The sequence below is a fragment of the Myotis nattereri genome (genome assembly GCF_964212035.1).
Source record: "Myotis nattereri genome assembly, chromosome: 13".
NCBI lineage: Eukaryota > Metazoa > Chordata > Mammalia > Chiroptera > Vespertilionidae > Myotis > Myotis nattereri.
Window position 1 is genome coordinate 8,534,953 of NC_138088.1, and position 16,462 is coordinate 8,551,414.

The window sequence follows — 16,462 nt, forward strand, 5'->3', positions numbered from 1 at the left end:
CAGGTACCTATTAAAGAATAAGAGTCAGTAACCTAAAACCCTCCCACAGTGAAAATCAAGGTGTGGATGGCTACCAATATTCTCACCGAAAATCAATCAAGCACAATTTTTTAAAAAAATATTTTTTTATTGATTTCAGAGAGGAAGGGAGAGGGAGAGAGAGATAGGAACATTAATGATGAGAAAGAATCATTGATCGGCTGCCTCCTGCACGCCACCTACTGGGGATCAAGCCCAGAACCCGGGCAGGTGCCCGGATCAGATTCGAACCTGGGACCCCTCAGTCCGCAGGCCGATGCTCTATCCACTGAGCCAAACCGGCTGGGGCTCACGGTGATTTGGGACCCTCGCTCTGACACTTACAGCTCCGAGAGCCTGCAGGGTCACTTCCCTCCCCTGAGCATCAGTCTTCTCATCTGCACAGGGGCACAAGCCCAGCGCCAAGCTGATAGGGTGGCCAGGCTGGTCCAAGGAGCCAGGATGTGCTACTGATAAACATTTAGGCTGCTCGTTACCTTATACTTTTAAACATGAAAGCCTGGCGCGTTCTCTCCCGGCGCCTCCCTCTCAGACCCCCACGCCGACCCCGCCCAGCTTCCCGGCCAAGCCTCCACCTCTCGGGGCACCTCGGCCCGCACTTCCCTCTCCACGCCCGGCCCGGCGCCCTCCCTCCCGCGGCGCCCGCCAGCTCCCGGAGCGACAGCCCCTCCACCCGCCCCTGCTTCTCGCCGGGTCTGTGCCGGCTCCGCGACCCCCGCCGCGCTCGCTCGCTCTCGCTCCCCCGCGCCAGCTGCGGAGGGAGCTGATCTGCCCGCAGCTGGCGCAGCGCGGAGGCGGCGGCGGGTGGGCGGGTGCCCGGGCGCGGAGCATGAGCCGCCGGCGCCGGCCGCGCGCTGCTCCGGGCCCGATCGCGGCGCGAGGGTGGCGCGGGAGCTCCGCTGGCCCGGACCCAGGTAGGCAGCGGCCGCCCATCCTCGGTCTCCCCGCCGGCGGGCCGTCCCCTCCGGTCGCGGCCACGGGCAGGCGGGGCGTGCGTGGGCCCAGGGTTCTGCCGGGCGCGGCCGTCGTGGGGCCGGGGCGTGGGCTGCCGGCGCGGTTTTGGGGACGCGCGTGGCGGAGGGTGGGCTGGAGCCCAGCGCGGGTTGCCCAGGACTCACCGCGGCTGCACGGAGCCGGGATCCCCAGTCCCGCGACCCTGCGGGGCACCGGCGGGCTCGGCCTGGGCGTGGCGGGAGCGCACGCGGCGGGCGGGCGTGGGCACCCACTGGCAGGTCCGCTGTCCGGGGCCCCGCATGGTAGGGGGGCTGGGGAATCCATGGGGCTCGGCGCTGCGCAATTGGAAGTTTCCATTTGCTCGTCTGCCTTCTGGGCCCCGCGATGGCATTGCACTCCCTTTGGCGAGGAATTGGGGGTGAGCTCAGCATTTGAGGGGAGGCGGCCTGGACCAGGGCGAGGCGGCCCACCCCCGCCGTGGGCAGGGTCATTTGAAGGACCGTGCTCTCTGCGCCCCAGGCCTGGCAGGGAGCAGGGCCTGGGGCAGTACAGCTCGTTCTGGTTGCCTGTGTGAATGGGGAGGGGGCTCACTGCTGTCCATGAGCGACACTCGGCAGGCCCTGGCCCCGGAATCTCTGGCTGCTTGTGAGGGCTGAAGCTGGTGGACACCCCCGGGATGGTGCGGTGGTGGCTGGGGCTCCCTGCTTCCCTGCTTAGAGTCCCTCTGGCCCACCCTCCTCCAGCGTGGTCATCCTCCTCCTGCCCTCTGGAGTGAGGGAAGGGCCCAGATGGCCACCTGCCCAGGAGCCCAGGACATGGAGTCAGGTTGGGGGGGGGGCGGGGGGGGGGTGGGGGGGGGAACCGCACAGAGGCAGCACCTGGTCTGCCCCCAGGGTCTCCCACCCGACAGTTATGCCCAGCCCAGCCTCGGGGCAGGCTCTTCCCTGCCTGGAAAGGCCCAGGGAGCAGCGGCAGCTCCTGTCACAAGCAGAGAGCTAGGGAGTCCGGAGGCCCCCCGGGCTTGACATCTGCAGGCCTCTCCGAGACTCGGTTTCCCCATCTGTAGAATGAGCCCACGGTTTCAGTGACTCAGGGAACTCCCCTCCCTGACATATGGGGACAGTTTGCAGCGGCACTTCGGGACCCCAGCCCAGGACAGGAGGCGGGGTCCTGAGTGGGAGGAAGTGGACGGCTTTGGCTTTTCTGTTCCTGAGACGTGGGTTATGGTGACCCAGCAGCCGGGGCAGGGCCGGCAGCAGAACCCACAGGCTCCGGAGAAGGAGGGAGCAGTTTGGACCCGCGTGCCGGTGCGACACTCCCAGGGCAGCTGTGCACTCTTGCAAATGGCCGCTGGGTCTGGGAGCACAAGCAGGTGTCCCCACCTATGTCCGGGTGCCTGAGAGCCAGCCACCAAGTTTCTTTTTCTCGAACTGTCAGCCTGATGGCTTCCTTCCACCTGGAAAATCGTGGAAATGGAACAGTTCACACGGAGCAGAGGGATTTTTTTTTGGCGTAACTTAGCAACTGCAGGCAGAGGAGGAGGCGGGAGAAATGTGAGATGCGGGCACACCAGCCTGTGTGCCGGGCAGGCCTGAGCAAGGCCAGGGGCTGGTGGGCCCAGGCTGAGGGGCGAGAGTGTCTCTAGCAAGTGGCCCCCCAGGCAGGTGAGCAGCAGACCACTACCCTGTCCCCTCGCCCTCTGCAGGAGAGCACGCCGAGACCACATGCTCAGGTGTGGCCCGAGAGCCCCTGAGCACCCCTGTCCCCTGCAGAATCATGAGCGGGATGAGCAGGACTGTAGTGGCTTTGGTTGACTGTTGGTTTTTAGCCACGAACCCCGTTCTCAAGCCACATGTGCCCCAGAAGCCAAATTTGTCAAATAGGTCAAGTGAAGGTGCAGGGCCAGCAGCTGGGCCTTTAAGGCCCAACCATTGCCCTGGTGTGTGTGTGTGTGTGTGTGTGTGTGTGTGTGTGGCTGGTGTAGGATGCACATTCTGTGGGACTCTCCCCCAGAAGGGGGCCCCTGGCCTCCCCATGGGGGTGGGCCCCAGGGCCTTGGTGGAAGGAACTGAGATGCAGAGCAGGCCTGTCCAGGTGGTCGTGACTCAGTTTGGCTCCCAGTCCTGGCCCATCCTCCTGGGCCCCTGCTGGGACTCCTCCTCCCTCCCCTTCCCTCCCGAGGCCATCTGCTGCAGCCCTGGTCGCTAGGGCTGGTTTTCTCAGCGCTGAGATCTGCCTCCAGTGCCTCCTACCCACTCCAGGCTGCCGCCTGTTCCTTTGCCCTCCGGAGCCCACCTCCATCTGATGAGTGTTTACTTAGCAACGTGATTGCCAGGCAGTCTGAGGAGGGAGGGAGGGGGAGGGCGGCTGTCATCATGGAGGCTGTGGTGGCACCAGCAGGGAAACTGCTGTGGGGGGAGGTCAGTGGGGGGAGGTCTCTGACGCCCATGGTCACATGTCCGGGCCCTCTGACCTGAGGGGTCTGAGAGGGCATTCTGCTCTCTTTCCAGAGGGCATGACCTTCTCACCTGTTCCCGGGCACACAGGGCTGTGTATACATGTGTATGTGTCAGGGAGTGGACGCAAAGGATGCCCTGGCCTGGCCCAGAGGGGCTGGTCTCCAAGGATCCATTCAGAGAGTCCCTGAGCTGGGGACACCAGGAAGTGCCAGTCTAACAAACCTGGAGCCAGATTTGGGAAGGTCAGCAGAGGTCAGCCTGGCAGTGGCGTGGGAACCGTGGAAGGGAGAGCCCCCGCACTGTCCTGGCTGCTCAGAGCGCTGGAGGGCCAGGGCCAGCACGGAAGGAAGATCGGGCTCCCGGGGGCAGGGCGGGCCTTGGGAATGGGTTTCCTGGGATGGGCCTCCGGCCCTGAAGAGAGGCTTGTGGGACACGTCACCGAGAGTGTGACAGTGCCAGCATTCACCCTGATGCCTGCCAGGGCGAGGGTGGACGAGGTCCAATGCCCCTGTCCCTGCTGAGGGGGGCAGGGTGGTGGCCTCCGGTGGGCAGGGTGATGCTCTCTCTGCAAGGTCTACATGTCCTGAGAACCACACAGGTGCCAGCGGCCCTGCTCTGGGAGCGTCTCCCCCTCCCTTATTTGGCGGGAGGCCCCAGGGTCTGTGCAGTGATGCTGGGATGTGGACAGCAAGGAGGAAGCCTCTTGCCCCTCCCCCCAGGGCACCTGCGCTGGGCCAGGGCCAGGCTGAGCCTGTGCTGCCCAGAGCGGTGGCAGGAGCTCACATCCGGCCCTGCCCCTTCTGAGCGGGCTGCGGAGGTCTGTGGTGCCGGTGAGTTCAGGGAGCAGCGGGCAAGCACCAGCTCACGGGGGAGGGGCCCACGGCTGGCCCTCCCGGAGTCTCCCTGACTCTCAGAGGAGAGCACCCCATTTCTCCTGTGGGTGATGCCCCTGAGTCAGGGAGCCAGCCCATGGGGCACAGTGTTGGGCACTCGGGGGGCACTTTCTCCGTTTGTCCAGCGATTGCATCACATCCTCCTAGGTGAGGTGTTGCTGCCCTAGTTGGCAGGTGGTACTTGCATGCAGCTTCTGCAGCTTAAACACAACAACCACCCCTTCCCACGGTCTCTCTCTCCAGCTCTTTCCACCCTCCTGTCCTCCCCTGCACACACGGAGTTTGCAGCGTCTCTGCTTGCTCACTCCACACCCTCACTTCCCACTCCAATCTGGCGCGCCCCCTTCGCACCAGGTAACTGGTCTTCAGGGCTTGTGGACATCTGCAGGCAGTCACTGCCCCTACTCCCAGGCGGGTGTTTCCTGGGCTCTGCAGGCTCAGCCCTGGGCCTCCATGGCCTCTGCCTCCATTCCCGGGGCGCAGTGCCATTCCTCAGGAGCTGGACCTGTATCCTCTCCTCCCAGTCACTGCTTCTGTTCCCTCCTTGGCGCTGATCCCTTTCCAACTCGTACCAGCCCCCCCTGACCTCTGGGCTCTGTCAACATTCAAGCTGGTGCCTGCTGGATGCCTCCAGGTGACCACGGGCAGCCTGTCAGCTGTCATGGTTCCCTGAACCTCTTCTGCCCTCTGCTCCCCATCGGAGCAGGTGGGGCAGCTGGGGTCTCCCTTGTGCCTCTGCCAGACTCCCTTGCACGGACTGAGTCATCAGCCAGGTTAGCCTACCACCCCAGACCTGTCTTCTACTCCCACTGCCGCCTCCCCAGGTCGGGCTGCCCTCCCCTGGCCTGACAGCTGCACAGCCTCCTCCCTGCAACCCCTTTTCACAGCACAGTCAGGTGACCTTTTAACCTTCTCGTTGTAAAGATGCTCGGACCTCCTGCTCCATGCAGGTGCCTGTTTGCCCACCTAGTTGGCTCCCAGCCTTCCTGGGGGTGCCTTTCTGCATGGGCATCTGTGCCAGGTGCCCCAGGCCTCTGCTGTGTGCTGCCCCTGCACAGTTATCGGTCTGTGACCCCTCGGGGTTGTGTCTACACCTGGCTTGGCCCCAATTGGACCCCAAGCTCAGAAATGGTGGCTGCACTGGTAGACTCAGCAAAGCCTGTGAGCAGTTGTGAGTGGGGGGCAGAGGGGCACCCATTTGTGCCTGGGAGCCTGTGGGGAGTGGGGATGAGGAGGTGAGGGATGAGGGATGTGCCTGGCCTGGGCCATGTTGCTATCCCCATTCAGGGAGAGGACAGGGGAGCAGACCCAGAAGCTCTGGGCCGAGAAGGGGGAGGTCTCTGGTGACCCAGACTTGCCCAGGAAGGAGTAATGGGGGTGGGCTGGGAGGCCAGGCTCCTGCCTGTTGTCACCACCACTTCCATCTATCCAAGTGTCACCCTCAGATGCTACCTTGAAGAGAGTTCTCCTGGATCAGTTGCCATGGCAACTCTGTTAACAAAGAGTAGCTTGCGTGGAGGAGGCTGGCTCACCCAGAAGCTGAGGGGGCTGGGAGAGGACGTGCATACTGAAGGGTTTATTCGCCGAGCCTGCTTGCCCACCCCTGCTAAGGCTGCTCACTGGATGGGCCCCTCTGCTGAACCGGTTTGCCCGTGAGGCTGAGACGCTGGCATCCAGATGCCCAATATGCCTGTCTCGGTGCCTCAGTTCCATCTGGGCATGGCCTAGATCCCAGACACAGCCGGACACCAGGGAAGGCCCTGGGTGTGGGGGATGTGCCCAGCCCTGGCACCGGGCACTTCCTAGGTGAGGAACCCCATCTTGTCACTGTAGAAACTGGTCTCTGTGTTTGTCAATTGCCCATAGCTCAGAGGCCCATACTTCTGCCTGAAACTTCCCCACAGCTGGTTCTGCGCAAGCCCCTCCCTGCTATGCACTCTGAAGGAGCCCTCTCAGGGATCGCCTCCTCTGAGGCCCGGGTCTGGGCCACCCCCCTGCTGATTGCAGAGGGTGGGCCCAGGCAGCCAGGACCCAGGTTTCCTCCCTCAGCTGAGGGACAGGGAGGAAGGGTGGAGGCTGGGTGTGTGGACTGGTGAGATGAGGGGATTAGGGTGGGATGGATCGGGTTGGATGGGGTTGGAGGCTCCCAGAGGAGAAGCCTGTGGTGCCTCCATGGCTCTCAGGAGGTAATGGCAGAACAGGCGGCGCCAGTGAGTCACTCCATTGTTGTTAGTAGTAGGGGGTGGGCCCTGCGGGAGGCTGAGGCCATTCCCAGGAGAACATCAGGCTGGCCTTGGGGAGCGCCCATGGCCTACATGCACTCCCACCCAAGGCCAGGGCCCTTCCTGCTGGGCCCCACCCCAGGGGTGTCTCCCAGGCCTGTGGCCTCCCTCCTCTGGCCTGGGGGCCCAGCTCACCCCCAGCAAGGTGAGTGTGGCTGAAGGTGTCTCTGAAAACTTTTGGGCACTGGAGCCCCAGGTCACTGCTGGGCCAGCAAAGTGGGGTTCGGAAGGGCTCAGGAGGGAAGGTTGACAGTGAGCAAGGTTGTCCAGGGTGTGAGTTGTTCCTCTGGAAAGGGCCAAGGCAGCTAGAACTGCTGTCACAAGTGGGCATCCCACCTGGGGCGGGGCCTGGAGGGAGCCGCCCACCACACGTGCCACGCCCCCAGCGGCTAATGAGCCCAGGTGCACAAGCAAACACTGCAGTCAGCGAGGGGACTTTCCCGAAAATTGCCTGCAGACGAGCTGTGAAAACACCCAAAGGTTTATCAGAGAAACATGGTGATTCAGACCATGCTGTCTGCCCACAATGCAGTTATGATAGAAATTAATAACAAAATGCAGTTTTCAAGCGTCTCATATTTGGAAAGTTTAAAGCACTCACTAGATCAAAGAATAAATCATCCTGAGTATTAGGTGGCAGTGGAATCCAGTGATAAAAATATAACGAGGGATACGGGTGGGACCAGCCATCGTGGCTCTGCACCTGTGTCGCGGTGTCTGTCTGGACAGCCCAGTTCTTTGAGAAGTTCGTGTGCAGGTGCCTCCTCCTTGGCCCTGGAGATGGGAAAGGGGCCAGTGAGCAGGCGCCTGGGAAAGGGGTTAGAGGCAGGGGGCGGTGGTCAGGCCTCCTGAGGACCACAGGGGCCGCCCAGGGGGGTGTGGAGTCCCCAGCATCTCCTTGCATCAGCAGGTCAGGTCTGGGAGCTGCCCTGCCCGCGGTCTTGCAGAGACCAAGGGTTGAGCACGCTCTCTGGCCAGGGTGGCCACCAGGACACGGCCCCGGGGCACAGCCAGGCATGTCGAATTTGGCCCTAAAGAGCTATTGTTCAGTGAGGAGGCCGGGGTACTGTTCGAGGAGGCAAAGAGGAAGGGTGTCCATCAAAGGACTGCTGCCAGGAAGGGTGTGAGGCTGCAGAGGGGCGAGGAAGGAAGGCAGCAGGGTGGTGGCCAGAGCCCTTGGACCACCTTGTCCAGGCTCAGGGTATTGGTGTGCTGGGCGTGTGTGTCTGTATGTGTGTGTGTGTGCGCGTGCACGCGCGTGTACATTCACACACAAGCACCAGGCCGGGGGCCCTGAACAGCCCTCTGCCCAAAGGTTCTGCTGTGTGTTTCAGTAAGACCTGACCTCACTTAATGCCCCACACGCCTTTTTTTAATGCTGGCATCATCACGCCAGCTTTGCTGAGGAGCCTTGGGTCTGAGGGAAGGCAGGGGTGGGGTTTTCCTCTGTGCCAAGGAGCACTTTGGAGAGTGGCCAGCGTGCTTCCCGGGTGCTCCCTTGACCTTCCCATGCCCTTCTTGTTGCCGGCGCCTCCCCATGGCCAGGACCTGAGCTGGCTCATCCACTGCCCTTCCTGCCTTTGACTGTGACTCCCCGTCCCTCGTGCTTCCCTGAACTCACATTCGCACCTCAGATTTCAGGCTCCCAGCAGGGAGGCCTCCGCCTTCGGTGGTCATTGGATGCACATGCGAGTCCAGGGAACACTAGGAGCACCAGGACTCCAAATGTCAGTATAGCGCGTCCTGCGTGTCAGGGTCTCCCCGAGGGCTTGCCTACGTCTGCTCAGCTCACTGTGCCTGTGAAGGGCCTGGCGTAGGTCAGGTCCTCAGGCACAGAGCCGAGACGGGGATGCTGATGCCAGAGGTGTGGAGGGTGTGCTCTCAGGGGACACCTGCCAGGGGGTGAGCAAGCAGGTGGGAAAGGGAGGAGGTTTGAAAGTCTCACCTCGGCCTAACCCCATGGGGGCACGGCAGTGGAGCCTGAACCACCAGCTTGTGTCACGGAGGCAGGGAGCTGGGCTCTGGTTCTCTGTGCTCCTCAGCGGCCCATAGCCGACCCCTCCAGTCCTCTGGAGAAGTTTGAGGGTGTGAGCTGTGCAGCATTCCGCAGCCCGGGGTTGGGGGTGGGAGGCATGTGCCCCAGGCCAGCAGGAGGGCTAGGAATCTGGGTGGCCCCAGCAGCATGGCCAGGTTGCACTGTCACCACCCGCAGGCAAGACATTACCTGCTTTTCCCTCACTCTCCCAGCTCCTGGCTTCTGCCCTCTCGTCCTGTGGCCTGGCTCACACAGCACTGGCTACTTTGCCCTTAGGTGCCATCTTCCTGGGCCCATCTGTGCCATCTGCTCCATGCTGCTCCCCAGGGGCTCCAGGACCAAGTACTGGGTGGTCCATGGAGGGACTCTGTCTGTCCAGGGAAGGACTGACCAACAGTCATGGTTGTCAGCCCTGGGCTCAATGGCAGGAAGCTGGCAGGCCAGGGACGCGAGAGCCGAGACAGGGCTGGCCGGAGCCCACCAGACGCGAGGGTGCCCGTCCCCAGGCCGGTGAGGGCCGTGGAGGTGGAAGAGCCCTGGCCTGGGTCTGGGGCCTGCACTCCGGCCCCAGCCACTGTCTCATCACCAAGTTGTCGTGCCCAGTGACGGTGACGCCGGGATCCCCCTTGGGCAGCCTGCAGTTGGGCCCATGAGTTGTCCCTGGCTCCTTGCCGCTCAGGTGGTGCCACATGGACTGACCTGGAGGGAGGCGTGGAGAGGCTGAGCCTGGCGGGCAGGTCGCGAGGGGCCTTGTGATTGTGTTTGGCACAAAGGGGGCTGTGGGCCTGGCCTACGAGAGCACGGGGCCCAGCAGCGCCCCCACCCCTGCAGGGCCCCCCCGAGGCTCCCTGCCCAGCCCCTCACCCCCTTTATCCCATTCTCCTTGCTTTCCCAGTCACACACGTGGGACTTTTCTCCCTGTGCTCCCAATGGCGCTCCTTCCTCTCAGGAAGGGTCGATGGAGGGCCCTGACCTCACCCTCCTGCTACCCACCAGGAGGGCATCTTCACCCTGCCCCTGCCTTTCACCTTGGCCTCCTGACAGGGCAGGGTCGTTGGCCAGAGCCAGCATTGCACCCCATGCGTGAATCTCCCACCTCAGGGTTAAACACCCCATGCCCACCTATTCGGATGACACTGAGTTTAAGTAAACGGGGCTGTGCCTCAGCTTCCATCTTTCAAGGACAGGCTGACTAGAGCAGTGTTTCCAGAGCCCCAGGCCCTGTGAGGCCCAGAGGCAGGCAGCCCTCTACAAGGTGCTCCATGCACGTGTGCACATCGGCCTACACGCCCTCCCCCCCCCCAGCAACCCTGCGCTCGCCTGTGTAGATGTGGCTCTCCCGTTGGGTGGGACGTGTCCTCCCACAGTGGCCGCTGGAACCGTTGGACCTCACAGCTCTGGCATCAGAGGCCCAGGTCCTGGCCCCAGCGCGCACCCTCACTAGACTCCTCTATGTGTCTTGGTCAGAAGCGCTGGCTGCCTGGCCCTGGACAGTGGGGGGAGAGCGGACTGTGGCCCTATGGGTGTGTCAGTTCTGAGGGGCACGCCCTGCCCCAGGCCAGCAGGAATGGCCAGTGTGAGGCCCAACATCCCCCGAGGAAACCCAGTGAAGAGGAACCCTGGTGCAGATGGACGTGTTGTTGGAGGAATAACAATGACAAACAGCCTGATGCACGGGGTGGGGTTGGGGTGAGGGTGTGCATGAGCTCTGGAAGCTGTCGTTGTCCAGCGCTCTGTTACTCACTACTGGGCACAGGAGGCGGCGGGGGAGGGGGGCGGTCTGGGCAGAAGAATGTTCCTTAGTAGGACAGTGGTGTTGGCCCAATAGGACAGAGATGGGGGCTGAGGCCTGGAGGAAGGGTGGCACCCAGGTGCCCACAGGCAAGAAAGATGTGGAGGAGCGATCAGACACAAGCCTGTCCAAGGTGGCTGTGAAAGTTGTCACCCGGGTAGTGCCAAGGTCCCGAGGGCCCGAGATCCCTGCCTGAGGCCGGGTAGCCAAGGCCTGGCCCTTAGAGCATCACTCTGGCCTCTGGAGCCTGTGAGACCCTCCCTCTGAGGTGTCGCTCACCCCTCCCCTGAGAGGGACTCAGGCACAGCCAGAGAAGAACCAGAGCACCTGGGAGGTGTCTGGTCATCGCATTCCCTGAGGGGCAGGTGAGGGCCTGCACGCCAGGCTCAGAGCGATGGGGCAGGAGGAGGGGTGGGGGCTTCAGTGTGAGCAGTGGTTAGGGCAGCCCCCTGGAGAGGCAGAGCGTGAGCAAGGCCCTGAAGGAAGGTGGAAGCAGGAGACCACAGTGACACCGGGAGGCAGGGGTCTGCCCGCAGGGGGCACAGCGAGTCCCACGATGGACAATGCTGGCGTGGCTGGGAACGCCAAGAGAGCCGGTACTTGGGCCATGGATGATGTGTCACAGGGATGAGCCGGTGGCTGTGGCTTGGCTGGAGTCTCATAGCGCCTCACAGCTCATCCATGTCCATGTGTGATCATTCTGAGAAAGGGACATACCACCCCCACTATGTCCTCAGCTCCAACATGAGAGCCCTGCATCTCCTCTGGGGAGGGCCTGGGGCTGCCACTTGGGAGAAGGGGCTGAGATAGAAGGACTAGCGCTGAGTTTGAGGTGCCCTGGGAAGCTGAGAGGCATGGCCTCTTCATGGCCACTTGGACAGGGACTCTGGGGAGGCCACTCTGGGTGACCCACGGGACCTTCACCCAAGGATATGATTTCTAATGATTTCTAGAGAGAGTGGATTTCTAGGGGAGAGGGAGAAAGAGAGAGAGGTAGAAACATCAAAGCGAGAGAGACACATCTATTGGTTGCCTCCTGTAGGCACCCCTACAGGGGCTGAGTAACCTGCAACCAAGGTTCTTGCCCTTGAAAACTGGGAATTGAACCTGTGGCCCGTAGGTCTGCGGGCCAACACTCCAAGCACTGACAAAACTGGCCAGGGCTGCACCTGAAATTTTTTTCTCTTCCTCCTCCCTTTCCCTCTCCCCTGCCCTCTTCTTAATGTAAGTCCTGGTGCTGCATTTATTTGAATGTATTTAAGAAGGACAGGGCCCCCGTCTGCTTCCATCCCTGCAGCTCCCGGCTCCTCTCCGCAGGCCCGGTGGCTGTTTCTGAGGAGTCCCCGGACAGTTCAGGTCCATGCACACGTGCAGTGCGTTAGTCCTGGTGATGCACACTCGCAACATGTCCCGGGCTGTGCACATCTCAGTGCACATGGGGCGGCCTTGCTGCTTTTAACACCTGCCTGGTCTCCCTCGATGGGTGTTTCATCACCTGTTCATCCAGACACTGAGAGGCGGCCGTTCAGACGTGCGCACTCTCTTTTCGTCAGCAGTGCTTCAGGGAGCATGCTTGCACATGGAACATTTGGGACACGTGTGAGCACATTGGTAGAAGAGAATCGCGGGGTGAAATGGAGGTGCGCTTGTCATTTTGTTAGACTTTGCCAAACTCTCCTCCAGAGCCATAGTCACGGATCTCCTGCTGCGGAAGTATGTGAGCGCCTGTTTCTCCACCCCCTTGTCTTTGCCAAATTGATGGCTGAGAGATGGTGTCTCATTGGAATTTTATTAGCATTTCACTTTCTAAGAATGAGACCCACCCGTATTTTCTTTTCTGAGAGCTGCTGTTTGTATTACTAACACTTTCTGTTGGGTTTATGGCATTTTTTTTTTTATTGATTCAGAGGAGGACTCTACATATATTAAGGAAACTGAACTTTTGGAGTATGAGTTGCAGATCTTTCCCCTAGTTTACTGTATGTTCATTTTGTTGTGCTTTTTGCATGAAGAATTAAAAAAATTTATGTAGCCAGAACCACGAGTTTTTAAATGTATTTTTAAATACATGTTTGGTTTAACCTTGTGAAATTACTGTTTCTGTAGGTCGGAAATGATTGTCTACCAGTAATTTCAGGGGCTTTTCTACTCAGAAACTATAAAGAAATTCTCTCGTTTATCTCAGAGGTTTATGGTTTCATTTTTCAAATGTGAATATTTGATCCATCTGGTAGGACTCCAAATTAAATTTTTTTCCAGATGGCCACCCATTTGTCCAACACCACTCATTAAATAATTGCCTTTTCTTCACCGATTTGAAATATTACTTTTGCCATGGACTAAGCTGCCATATGTGTTTGAGGCTATTTCTAGATTTTCTCGTTTGCTGTGTTGCTCTGACTGTATATTCATGTGCTGATACCCTGGTTTAAATTTAATTGTTGTTATGAACATTTTCAAACCCACTGAAAGGTAAAGAGAATGGAATAATGAACCCCCATATTCCCCTTTCCAGGTCCAGCAGTTAAGATTTTACCAGCTCGCTTCGTGTAATAATTTTTCTCTCACCCTCCATCCTTCCCTCCCTTCATCTTTCTTTTCTTTTCCTTTGCTTCTGTTCTTTTACCTTTTGGCTAAAGTATTGAAGCAAAATCCGTGCCCCCAGTGTGGTGGGCCTTGTCCTCCAGCATGGACCTCTAAAACGGTCAGGGCCATTTTCGAATAAAACCACACGATCATGATCACACTTCACAAAATTAGCATCCATTCCTGGCCATCACCTAACACCCAGTACATATTCCATTTTCCTTATCTTGAAAATGCCTTTATACAGTTGGTTTGTAAAATTGGTAACCAAATTAAACCCATACGGGCACCTGGTTTTTATTTTCCTTAAACCTCTTTAATCTTGCCCTAGCCAATTTGGCTCAGTGGATAGAGCATCGGCCTGTGGACCGAAGGGTCTGGGTTCGATTCCGGCTAAGGGCATGTACCTAGGTTCCAGGCTCCTCCCCGGCCTGGGCACTGGTCAGGGCTTGTGCAGGAGGCAACCAGTCGATGTGTTTCTCTCACATCGGTGTTTCTCTCTGTCTTTCCTTCTCTCTGAAAATCAATGGAGAAAAAAAAAAATCCTTGGGTGAGGATTAAACACACACACACAAACACCTCTTTAATCTAAAGCAGCCCCTCCCTTGCCCACTGCCTTTTTACACCATCGGTGGGTGAAGACCCTTGGTGAGTTGTCCGTAGAAGGTCCTGTGCTTGTGACTTCTGTGTCTGCTTCCTCACGATGGCACTGAGCTAGTTCCTCCACTCCCTTTCCTTCGGGACCGGAGTTTAGCGCAACAACTTCATTTTACGGGGATTTATGCTGTTTTGGCAAGAATGCTTTGTGGTGCTGCCCTGCTCTTGGCGTGGCGTTGTAGCGAGTATAGCACTTCAGGTTGGGCTGCGGTGGTTGTGAGCCTGGGGTGTAGACCCTCATCCTGGCATCATTCATTTCCTTCTGACGGTTCCAGCCTTTGGTAACCTCGGTGGGAGTCCAGGTGGCACCAGGGTTTCCTTCCTAATGTCATTTCTCCCAGAGGCGTCTGTGGAACCCTCTGTAAAGAACGTTCCCTCTCAACCGGGCTGTTTGGTTTTGCCGAAATCGTCTTATTAAACAAAGCGAGACACGTGCTTAATTCTGCCCTTTGCCAACACATGGCGCCCCCAGCCACACTCCTTTTCCTCAGGTGGTTACCGTTGTTCCGGGCACCGCTCTGTATTGACTGTCGTATCCCTTTACCTGTGGGGACTCTTGTGAACTGTGCCGGTGTTTGCTGTGGTTGTCACCGTGGCTGACCAGTCTCTGGTTATGACATTGCACCCACGGGGGTGGCCGGCCCGACCTGGCTTTCCCATCCGTCCTGCTATGCTGAGGGATGGCCTTCAGCAGCGGCGGCTCTCCCCCCGGACACCTGGTCCTGCTATAGCAGAAACGCCTGCACATTGGAGGGGAGTGAAGAGCCTGCATAGAGCAGACCTGCCTGGGGTGTGGGGATTAGTGCACCCCGGCTGTCTTTCCCTGTCCATTCATGACGTTATGGATGTGAGCCATCTGTGCTCAGATTAGGAGAGAGGGGAGAAGGGGAGGTGCAGACCCCAACAGGCCCATGACGGATGGACACCAGGGGCGCCTCTGCACGGCTGGGAACGTCAGGGCGTCAGACAAGTGGCACTTCCATGAGATGGCCGAGTTCACAGCTGTAGAGACGCTGGGCCCAGAGCATTGGGGAGGCAGGGCACACCTGGGGGCCAAGCAGGAGCTGGGTATTCACAGCGAAGGGCCTGAGGAGGTGCACATGTGAGATGAAGCTGGTCTGACCTAGGCGGAGGCCTGCGGTGCAGGGCAGTGAGGGAGGGTGTATCTGGCAGGTCCCTGGGCTCTGGGCCCCAGCTCAGCACCCGCCCCATCGGTGCTGACTTTCGGGGATCTGAGCTCTGCCCCTGCCCTGCTGTGCCTCCTGCAAGGTCTGATGAAGCCCCTTGTGGGTGGGTTGATGCTGGGGTGGGTCATGGGCAGTAAGCATGGGGTCTCTGACTCGCTGGCCAGAAGAACCCAGTAGGTGTCGAATGCACACCCGCCTTGACCTGCTCTAGGCGGAGTGTGTGGCTCAGTGTGGGGGCACCGGCAGCAGCGGCGAGGATGTAGTGGTGCATGAAGGAAGGGTTCCCAGCGTTCAGGCAGCCTCCTGTCCCTCCCCGCCCCCCCCCCGCACCCACCATGATGTTAAACATGTGAACTGGCAGGTACTACCTGCCTCACAGCAATGTGCTGAGGCCACATAGGTGACCGGACAAGCCTCTGCCTGGCAGGCTGCACGTCACATCCAGTCTACACTGGTGGGGGGTCCGGGGGCATGAGACCAACGACTGGGGCTCTGCCCGGTGGGGGCCCGGGAGTGTCCCCTTAGGTGAAGTGCTGAGAGCAGCAGAGTGGCAGGCAGGGCCCAGGCAGGAGAAGTGCATTTCTTGAGGCTCCCAGGACTGCCTGTCCGAGTGCGTGTGGGGCTGCGGTGCTCCTCCCAGCAGCAGGGTCGTCTTCTTGAGGCCCCTGCTTCCTAGCCCTGCCCCGCTGGCCTGACTCAGAGGCAGAGGCAGCCTCTGGCTGGGCCAGCAGGGGCTCTGGGCTCTGTGGGCAGCAACTTCTTTCTCCTGCTATCCTGGCCCTCACCCAGCTGGGGTTTTACATCAGTGATCCTCCAAGTGGGACCCCAGGACGCGCAGCACCAGCACCCCTGGGCCTTGTTAGAAAGGCAGGTTCTGCCCGGCCGGCATGGCTCAGTGGTTGAGCGTGAACCTATGAACCAGGAGGTCATGGTTTAATTCCCAGTCAGGGCACATGCCCGGGTTGTGGGCTCCCCGCCCATCTCCCCCCCCCCCCCCAGTGTGGGGCGTGCAGGAGGCAGCTGATCAATGATTCTCTCTCATCATTGATGTTTCTATCGTTCTCTCCCTCTCCCTTCCTCTGTGAAATTAAAAAAAAAGAAAAGAAAGGAAAGAAAGAAATGCAGATTCCCAGGCACCACCACAGACCTGCTGAATGAGAAACGCTGGGAAGGGGCCATAATGCATCTTAATAAGCCCTCCAGGGGGTTCTGTTCGTGATAAAGTCTGAGAACCATTTCTCAAAACCAAACAGCCCCGCCCAGGGTCTCAGGCCTGGACAAGAATAAGACCTGTTCTTTTGGTTCTGGAACCTTCCCAGAGCCCAGCCTGCATTGCTGAGCCCACTGAGCCCTCCTGAGTGCAAGCCACTCCCAGGTGCTGCTCTGCCAGGTCACCCAGAGAGTGGACCGAGTTGGGTCCGGATGCTCACCACGCGGGGCCGCAGTGCAGGGACCTTTGAGTCCAACACAGAGCGGGAGCTCTTCCTTTCATCGTGTTTGCGTTGGTCCCTGGAGGGCGGCCAGTGGCTTTCAGCGACTCTCAGCATCAGTCACAGAATATGGGATGGGAATCTCTCC

At 59.7% G+C, this 16,462-nt stretch overlaps 1 protein-coding gene across 3 annotated transcripts in view; it reads left to right on the forward strand.

Moving 5' to 3' along the window:
* The first annotated feature begins 797 nt into the window (after window positions 1–797).
* Window positions 798–16,462, forward strand: part of RASGEF1A (RasGEF domain family member 1A) — a 71,627-nt gene continuing 55,962 nt past the window's right edge. For 2 of the 3 annotated variants that reach the window (XM_081104458.1, XM_081104456.1), the window contains exon 1: window positions 836–953. The gene's annotated coding sequence lies outside the window, so the exon portion shown is untranslated. Of the gene's footprint in view, window positions 954–16,462 lie in introns of all 3 variants that reach the window. The other variant, XM_081104462.1, reaches the window with a different exon arrangement.